The sequence below is a fragment of the Salmo salar genome, chromosome 09 (assembly GCF_965601325.2).
Source record: "Salmo salar chromosome 09, fSalSal1, whole genome shotgun sequence".
Lineage (NCBI taxonomy): Eukaryota > Metazoa > Chordata > Actinopteri > Salmoniformes > Salmonidae > Salmo > Salmo salar.
Window position 1 is genome coordinate 89,510,001 of NC_138299.1, and position 9,770 is coordinate 89,519,770.

Here is a 9,770-nt window from a genome sequence, read left to right on the forward strand (position 1 = left end):
TGTTTCTGGACCTACGTTATAAACGTTCATTTGTAGGCTAGGTTGTATCAACCTCATGATGGGTACAGTGAAAATTAGAGTATCATGTAGTAGCCTAAACCTATTGATGTCACATTGAACTGGGTGAATGGAATGTGAATGACAGTCATCCAATATCCTGTAGAAGAAACAAGGCTCCCAAATCTTGAATAGCACTGACCGCCACTGGTATACAACTTCCAACTAAACGCCTACTTGTTTCCATCTCGGCAATGTAGTGCAGAGCGATTAACTGACATTTCGGTTATTTTTTGGTTTTTAAAATGGTTCAATTATTTGAATTCCATTTAGTTCGTTTTTTTCTGTGAACTCAATGCGCAATTTCTCCAGAGATAAATCAGATCAAGCCCGAACTGTGCGATGTAGTAGGGAGTTGTAGTTTCCAACAGGCCAATATTCTACATAGGTTAGAGCAGAAAACGTGGCAATTAACTACAATGACCATAATCCACTGTGTGCCTACTTGTCACAGACCAGAGAGGGAGAGAAGACATAGAAGACGTGCAATCGAGAGGGATAGAGAGCAGTTGCTTCATGAGGTATCTCTACCTGAAAATACATTATCTAAGTGATTGATAGTTGGCATTCATCAGTCAAATGTATTCCTTATTTACTTTTAATAAGAACTACTAAAATAGTGATTTTGTCAGACAGCATAGGCAGCAGCTCTATAGAGATGAGATGACTTGGAATTAAATAATTAAGTCATCAAATAAAACAAATGTAATATACAGCACACAACAACTGAAATAAGGTATTAAAGCAAAGTAATGTGAATAAATGATGGTTAATAAGTGATAAGCAGTAATGAGCAGTCACTACCATCAAAAAGCACTAATCGCTCAGCGCTACCACAATGCCAAACACTAGAAATAATAAAACAGAAGAATAGGAACATCAAGTAAAAGGCTCAGTAGAAAATAATGAACCTTTTAGCATCAGTATAATACAGGAAGGCACAATTTATAGTCCAATATTTACACGTGTTTTGGGGAAGGAGGGATTCGATGGGCAAGTGTTTAAACTGTGCAGTATTTAGAAATCATAATAAGAGTCTGGCATTGATGTATATGTTTGTGTGTGGATGAGTGTACTGTATACCTGTGTGTGTGTGTGTGTGTGTGTGTGTGTGTGTGTGTGTGTGTGTGTGTGTGTGTGTGTGTGTGTGTGTGCGTGTAGTCTACATGGTCTGGAGACGCGTGTGTGTGTGTGTGTGTGTGTGTGTGTGTGTGTGTGTGTGTGTGTGTGTGTGTGTGTGTGTGTGTGTGTGTGTAGTCTACATGGTCTGGAGACGTGTGTGTGTGTGTGTGTGTGTGTGTGTGTGTGTGTGTGTGTGTGTGTGTGTACCAGCCACCAGCCAGTGTCCATTTAAATACCTCACTGAGTAGTAGTAATTGCAGTACAGTACAAAACTCTGACACAACTTTTGGCGATGACATTCAACTTATACAAATGAATGAAGTTTCTAGTAGAGTAGTAGGGGAATACACACAGGGGGCGCACACACTGCTTCAGCATCAGGAGAGCTGTCGGCCAGCACTCTCCAACCTACAGAATAAACACAGACTTATCACCATCACTCACAGAAACCATCTCCCTACTTAATGACCCTACTAAAACACCTCTACTTAATTACCTTACTTAAAAACCCTACTTACTTACCTTACTTAAAAACCCTACTTAATGACCCTACTAAAACACCACTACTTAATTACCTTACTTAAAAACCCTACTTACTTACCTTACTTAAAAACCCTACTTAATGACTCTACTTAATGGCCCTACTAAATGACCCCTACCTAATTACCTTACTTAAAAACACTACTTAATGACTCTACTTAAAAACCCTACTTAATTACCTTACTTAAAAACCCTACTTAATGACTCTACTAAATGAACCCTACTTAATTACCTTACTTCAAAACCCTACTTAATGACCCTACTAAATTAACCCTACTTAATTACCTTATTTAAAAACCCTACTTAATGACTCTACTAAATGATCCCTACTTAATTACCTTACTTCAAAACCCTACTTAATGACCCTACTAAATTAACCCTACTTAATTACCTTACTTCAAAACCCTACTTAATGACTCTACTTCAAAAACCTACTTAATGACCTTACCTAAAAACCCTACTAAATGACCCCTACTTAATTACCTTACTTAAAAACCATACTTAATGACCCTACTAAATGACTCCTACTTAATTACCTTATTTCAAAACCCTACTTAATGACCCCTACCTAATTACCTTACTTAAAAACCCTACTTAATGACTCTACTTCAAAAACCTACTTAATGACCTTACTTAAAAACCCTACTAAATGACCCCTACTTAATTACCTTACTTAAAAACCATACTTAATGACTCTACTAAATACCCTACTTAATTACCTTACTTAAAAACCCTACTTAATGACCCTACTAAATTACCCCTACTTAATTACCTTACTTAAAAACCCTACTTAATGACTCTACTTAATCGCCCTACTTAATGACCCTACTAAATGCACCCTACTTAATTACCTTACTTAAAAACCATACTTAATGACTCTACTAAATGACTCCTACTTAATTACCTTACTTCAAAACCCTACTTAATGACTCTACCTAATTGCCCTACTTAATGACCCTACTAAATGATCCCTACTTAATTACCTTACTTCAAAACCCTACTTAATGACCCTACTCAATGATCCCTACTTAATTACCTTACTTAAAAACCCTACTTAATGACTCTACTAAATTATCCCTACTTAAATACCTTACTTCAAAACCCTACTTAATGACTCTACTAAATTATCCCTACTTAATTACCTTACTTCAAAACCATACTTCATGACCCTACTAAATGACTCCTACTTAATTACCTTACTTAAAAACCCTACTTAATGACCCTACCAAAATTATCCCTACTTAATTACCTTACTTAAAAACCCTACTTAATGACCCTACTATATGACCCAACTCAATGACCCCTAATTAATGACCACTACTTCATTACCTGATTTAATGACACCTACGTAATGACCCTACTTAATGATATCTACTTAATGACCGATACTTAATGACAGGAACAGAAAAGGGAATGTCTGAGCACAGAACACTACAACCTTGTAAAATGGGTCCCTGTAGCATTTCTCAAGGGAGTTTCATCTCTGAAGAGGGTTTGCTAGCTTTTAGAATTAGCAAGACAAGTCGAGCATGCCGAAGGGGTTGAACGGCGATGAGAGCATCGATCACAATATTATCCATGTAGGTGGTGGCAATATTGGTTATGGTTTTCAGCAGTGTTGTAGTACTCGAGTCCCGAGTACTTGTGACTCGACTTGGACTCGACCATTGGTGACTCGGACTTGAGACTCGCCTTCTCGACCACTCGCCCTTCCGTGCCTTGTATTTGCACTTGGACTGGATAGGCTAATAATGTGTACTCACTCAGGTAGCATGGTAGCATGCTCACTCAGGTCACTCAGGTAGCATGAGCCATGGAAAAATGTGTAGAATTGCAGGAAATTAGCTTTAAAACTACAACATTGTATGTCCACCTCATGGAAAAATGTGTAGAATTGCAGGAAATTAGCTTTAAAACTACAACATTGTATGTCCACCACATGGCAAAATGTGTAGAATTGCAGACCTTTCATTAAAACAGCAACATTTTGTCACCGCGGCCAACAGGAGGGCTTCTAAAATGTTCGGTCGGCGAGCGCACAATTGGCCATGCCCACGCGACGTCCACCACCTAAGCCCCATTTTGATCCAAAACAAAAACTTTAAAACAAAAGTCTAGCTATTGTCCTCTCACTCTCCTTGAGTATTGTAAAGTAGGCTGTCTTTGTCTTGTCGCTCTGCCCTCGCACTTTCCCCCCTGCATCACATAGCCAAGTCTTCCTTTAGTTTTAACGCTGCAAAAACATACACAAATATCAGTGGGTGATTTCAAAAACGTAGTTGAGAGCCTGACTTAACATTCATATATGTAGTAAATAAGTAGTGAAACACAGGTATTGAGTAAAACTTGTGAGGTAGTAATGAATGGTAAATTAGTTGATTTCCTTCACAACAGCTCTGCGCTGCGCTGCGCTGCAAAGCGCAAGAAGTATGAATGCCCTGACTTCTGCAGAGGCCATATCACCATATAAACGGATTGGCCATGCAGTGCCTTTAATCCATTGCAGAGGCTGGGGGGATGGCACAGTCCAAGAAGAAGGGGAGTGTGGCTGGAAGGTGCTCCATGGTCAATCCCACCCCTGCATTGGTCACGCAGCATTTATGGTGATATGGCCTCTGCAGAAGTCAGGGCATTCATACTTGTTGCACTTTGCAGAGCAGCGCAGATCTGCTGAGCAGAGTTGATGTGAAGGAAGTTGTCAAGGAAGTGAGTTTGTGTTTATACAGGACCTCCCGCCCCCCATCTACTGTCAACCAATCATGTCAATGCGTAGCTATATGGAGCTCTCCGCATTGTTACAACATTTGGAAGGCACATGGCAATGCTGTACTTAATTTGGCCTCTGCATTCCTCCAGAGGCTCTGCAATTGTGTCACACCATCCATACTGCGCCTTCGACCACATTTTCGGATCAAGCATAAATCTCTCTCCAGAATGCGCTCTCCACCAATTTGAACACATTCTTTGTTTCATTTTTTTTAACCTTTATTTAACTAGGCAAGTCAGTTAAGAAAAAAATATTATTTACAATGACAGCCTAGGAACAGTGGGTTAACTGCCTTGTTCAGGGGCAGAATGACAGATTTCTACCTTGTCAGCTCAGGGATTCAATCTAGCAACCTTTCGGTTACTAGTCCAACACTCTAACCACTAGGTTACCTGCCGCCCCTTCATAACTTCATTGTGTGAATTGTTTGCATTTGATTGTTAGTGTCTATCAATTCCCCATTACTTATATCCCCAGTAGACCATTTACCATTAATTTCTGTCATTTCTCATCTACAATATCAATCAAATAAAATGTTATTTGTCACATGCGCCGAATACAACAGGTATAGACCTACTATGAAATGCTTACTTACAAGCCCTTAACAATGCAGTTCAAGAAATAGAGCTAAGAAGATATTTACTAAATAAACTAAAGTAAAAAATTTTAAGTAACACAATAAAATTAAAATAATGAGGCTATATACCTGGGACACCGAGAGTCAATGTGCAGGGGTACAGGTAAGTCGAGGTAATTTGTACATGTAGGTAGGGGTAAAGTGACAATGCATAGACAATAAACAGCGAGTAGCAGCAGTGTAAGAACAAGGGGGGGGGTCAATGTAAATAGTCCAGGTGGCCATTTCATTAATTGTTCAGCAGTCTTATGGCTTGGGGGTAGAAGAGGTTAAGGAGCATTTTGGACCTAGACTTGGCGCTCCAGTACTGCTTGCCGTGCGGTAGCGGAGAGAACTGTCTATGATTTGGATGGCTGGAGTCTTTGACAATTTTTGGGGCCTTACCCTGACACCGCCTAGCACATACGTCCTGGATGGCAGGAAGCTTGGCCCCAGTGAAGTACTGGGCCATACGCAATACCCTCTGTAGAGCCTTAAGGTCAGATGCCGAGCAGTTGTCATACCAGGCGGTGACACAACCGGTCAGGATGCTCTCGATGGTGCAGCTATTGAACTTGTTGAGGATCTGGGGACCTATGCCAAATCTTTTCAGTCTCCTGAAGGGGAAAAGGAGTTGTCATGCCCTCTTCACGACTGTCTTGGTGTGTTTCGAACATGATATTTTGTTGCTGATCTGGACACAAAGGTACTTGAAACTCTCGACCCGCTCCACTACAGCCCTTTTCATGTGAATGGGGGCCTGTTCGGCCCTCCTTTTCCTCTAGTCCACGATCAGCTCCTTTGTCATGTTCACGTTGAGAGAGAGGTTGTTGTCCTGGCACCACACTGCCAGTTCTCTGACATCCTCCCAAAAGGCTGTCTCATCATTGTCGGTGATCAGGCCGACCACTGTTGTGTTGTCAGCAAACTTAATGATGGTGTTAGAGTTGTGCTTGGCCACGCAGTTGTGGGTGAACAGGGAGTACAGGATTGGACTAAGCACGCACCCCTGAGGAGCCCCCGTGTTGAGGATCAGCTTGGCAGATTTGTTGTTGCTTACCCTTACCACCTTGGGGGAGGCCCGTCAGTAAGTCCAGGATCCAGTTGCAGAGGGAGGTGTTTAGTCCCAGGGTCCTTAGGTTAGTGATGAGCTTTGTGTGCACTATGGTGTTGAACGCTAAGCTGTAGTCTATTAACAGCCTTCTCACATAGGTGTTCCTTTTGTCCAGGTGGGAAATGGCAGTGTGGGGTGCGATTGAGATTGCATCATCTGTGGATCTGTTGTGGCGGTGAGCGAATTGGAGTGGGTCTAGAGTTTCCGAGATGATGGTGTTGATGTCAGCCATGATCAGCCTTTCAAAGCACTGAATGGCGCCAACGTGAGTGCTATGGGACAGGTAAGGCAGGTTACCTTCACTTTCTTGGGCACAGGGACACGGTGGTCTGCTTGAAACATGTAGGTATTACAGAATCTGTCAGGGAGAGGTTGAAAACGTCAGTGAAGACACTTGCCAGTTCCCGCGCATGCTCTGAGTACACGTCCTGGTGATCTGTCTGGCCCCGCGGCCTTGTGAATGTTGACATGTTTAAAGGTCTTGTTCACAGCAGTATACCACCCTGCATCCCACTGCTGGCTTTCTTCTGAAGTTAAGCAGGGTTGGTCATGGTCAGTCCCTGGATGGGAGACCAGATGCTGATGAAAGTGTTGTTGGAGTGCCAGTAGGAGGAACTCCTTCCTTTGGTCTAAAAAAATATCTCAATGCCCCAGGGCAGTCATTGGAGACATTGCCCTGTGTAGGGTGCTGTCTTTTGGATGGGACGTTTTATCGGCTGTCCTGACTCTCTGTGGTCACTAAAGATCCCATGGCACTTATTGTATGAGTAGGGGTGTTAACCCTGGTGTCCTGGCTAAATTCCCAATCTGGCCATTCGATCACTGAAGCTGGAGACTCATATCTCCCTCACTAGCTTTAAGCACCAGCTGTCAGAGCGGCTCACAGATCACTGCACCTGTACATAGCCCATCCAACTACCGCATCCCCATACTGTATTTATTTATCTTGCTCCTTTGCACCCCAGTATCTCTACTTGCACATTCATCTTCTGCACATCAATCACTCCAGTGTTTACTTGGTATATTGTAATTACTTCGCCACCATGGCCTCTTTATTGCCTTACCTCCCTTATCTTACCTCATTTGCACACACTGTATATAGACTTTTTCTACTGTATTATTGACTGTATGTTTGTTTATTCCATGTGTAACTCTGTGTTGTTTTATGTGTCGAACTGCTTGCTTTATTCTTGGCCAGGTCGCAGTTGTAAATGAGAACTTGTTCTCAACTAGCCTACCTGGTTAAATAAAGGTGAAATAAAAAATATAAAAAATGTATGTACGGTCACTGTTGGGACGACGTTATCGATGTACTTATTGATGAAGACGGTGACTGAGGTGGTATACTCCTCAATGCCATTGGATGAATCCCGGAACATATTCCAGTCTGTGCTAGCAAAACAGTCCTGTAGCGTAGCATCTGCGTCATCTGACCACTTCTGCATTGAGCGAGTCACTGGTACTTCCTGCTTTAGTTTTTGCTTGTAAGCAGGAATCAGGAGGATAGAATTATGGTCAGATTTGCCAAATGGAGGGTGAGGGAGAGCTTTGATGTGTCTCTGTGTGTGAAGTAAAGGTGGTCTACAGTTTTTTTATACATCTCCTTGAGTCTTAGTGCCAGTATTGGTTTGTGGTGGTAAATAGACGGCTATGAAAAATATAGATAAAAACTCTCTTGGTAGATAGTGTGGTCAACAGCTTATCGTGAGATACCTTACCTGGAGACTTCCTTAATATTAGACATCGCGCACCAGCTGTTACTTACAAATAGACACACACCCCCACCCCTCGTCTTACCAGACGTATCTGTTCTGTCCTGCCAATGCACTGAAAACCCAGCCAACTGTATGTGTCGTCGTTCAGCCACGACTCTGTGAAACATTAGATATTACCGTTTTTAATGTCCTATTGGTCTCTAACGGTGATCATCCAGTTTATTTTCCAGTGATTGCACATTGGCCAATAGGACAATTGGTAGAGGCAGGTTACCCACTCCCCGACGAATTCTCACAAGGCACCCCGATCTCCGCCCCCTGTATTTCCTTATTTTCTTCACGTGAATGACTGGGATTTGGGCCTGGTCTTGGAGAAGCAGTATATCCTTTGGACTCATTAAAGAAAAAATCTTTGTCCAGTTCGAGGTGAGTAATCGCTGTTCGGATATCCAGAAGCTCTTTTCGGTCATAAGAGACAGTAGCAGCAACAATATGTACAAAATAAGTTACAAACAATGCGAAAAAACACAAAATAGCACAGTTGGTTAGGAGCCTGTAAAACGGCTGCCATCCCTTCTGGCGCCGTTGTTTGTTTGGTTACAGTAAAAAAATGTATGCTTTCAATATATTATTATTCCATTATTTTACCTGTTCTCATTGTCAGAGTGTACACGTTGTTTGCATAGCGCACAACCTATGCTATGCTTGTGAGAAACAAGTATTTGTTTATTTCATTCCATTTTAGGCACCTTAAACAGCAAGCCAACGAAATCTGTTTTTACATCCATTGAGAATGACAATAGTTCCTCACTGTATTTGAAATATCTTCCCAGTTCTCTCCTTTTCGATATCCACTCTGCCTAGAAGAGAAAAATGTCATGCTCTGATCCAGTGGAAACGTCATAAAATAGGCCTACCTGATTACTTCTTATCCATTTCGCAAATATCCTACAGCTATGTCTGTCCCGAGGTCACTGGCGGGCGAAACTCTGAGGGGTTTATTCTGGGGTTTGCTAGCAGGAGCTTCAGGCTGGCAGGAACTTCAGGCTGGACCCAAGTTAATAATTGTTTCAAGTTCATTGCAGACAGGCCATGCGTAGCCCATGTGATTTCTTTTTATCAGGATTTTCTTTTTTTTACCACTTTTTCATGGTATCCAATTGGTAGTTACAGTCTTGTCCCATCGCTGCAACTCCCATACGGACTCGGGAGAGGCAAAGGTTCAGAGCCGTCCTCTGAAACACAACCCAGACAAGTCGCACTGCTTCGTGACACAATGCCCGTTAACCCGGAAGCCAGCCACACCAATGTGTCAGAGGGGACAAGAACATCCCTGCCGGCCAAACCCTCCCCTAACCCAGCCGACGCTGGGCCAATTGTGCGCCGCACCATGGGTCTCCCGGTTGCGGCTGGCTGCGACAGAGCCTGGACTCGAACCAGGATCTCTAGCCTTAGACCACCATTCGCCACTCGGGCGGCAGGACATTTTCTACCTGCAGGCTGCAATGTTTATATTTGTTGGCTTTATAGGCTATTTTACATAGTTGGCAATGGCAATAGAAGTTACTTTTTAGGTTTGAATCATTTTAATTTAGATTTGGATAGAATTTTGATTAACCACATGGCAATGATTTTGAGATAAGAAAACATTATTATAAATTAAATGAAACTGTTCCACGAATATGTGCATTAAGAAAACCATAACTGAAAGGCAGATCGGTGGAAACGGTAAGATAAATTGGCATTCCACATGAGAAAGGTTGCTGACTCCTTACACCAGCAACTTCAGGAGAGTAACGGCAGAATCTGCAAAAGCCATTTAACTGACTTGCCTAGTTA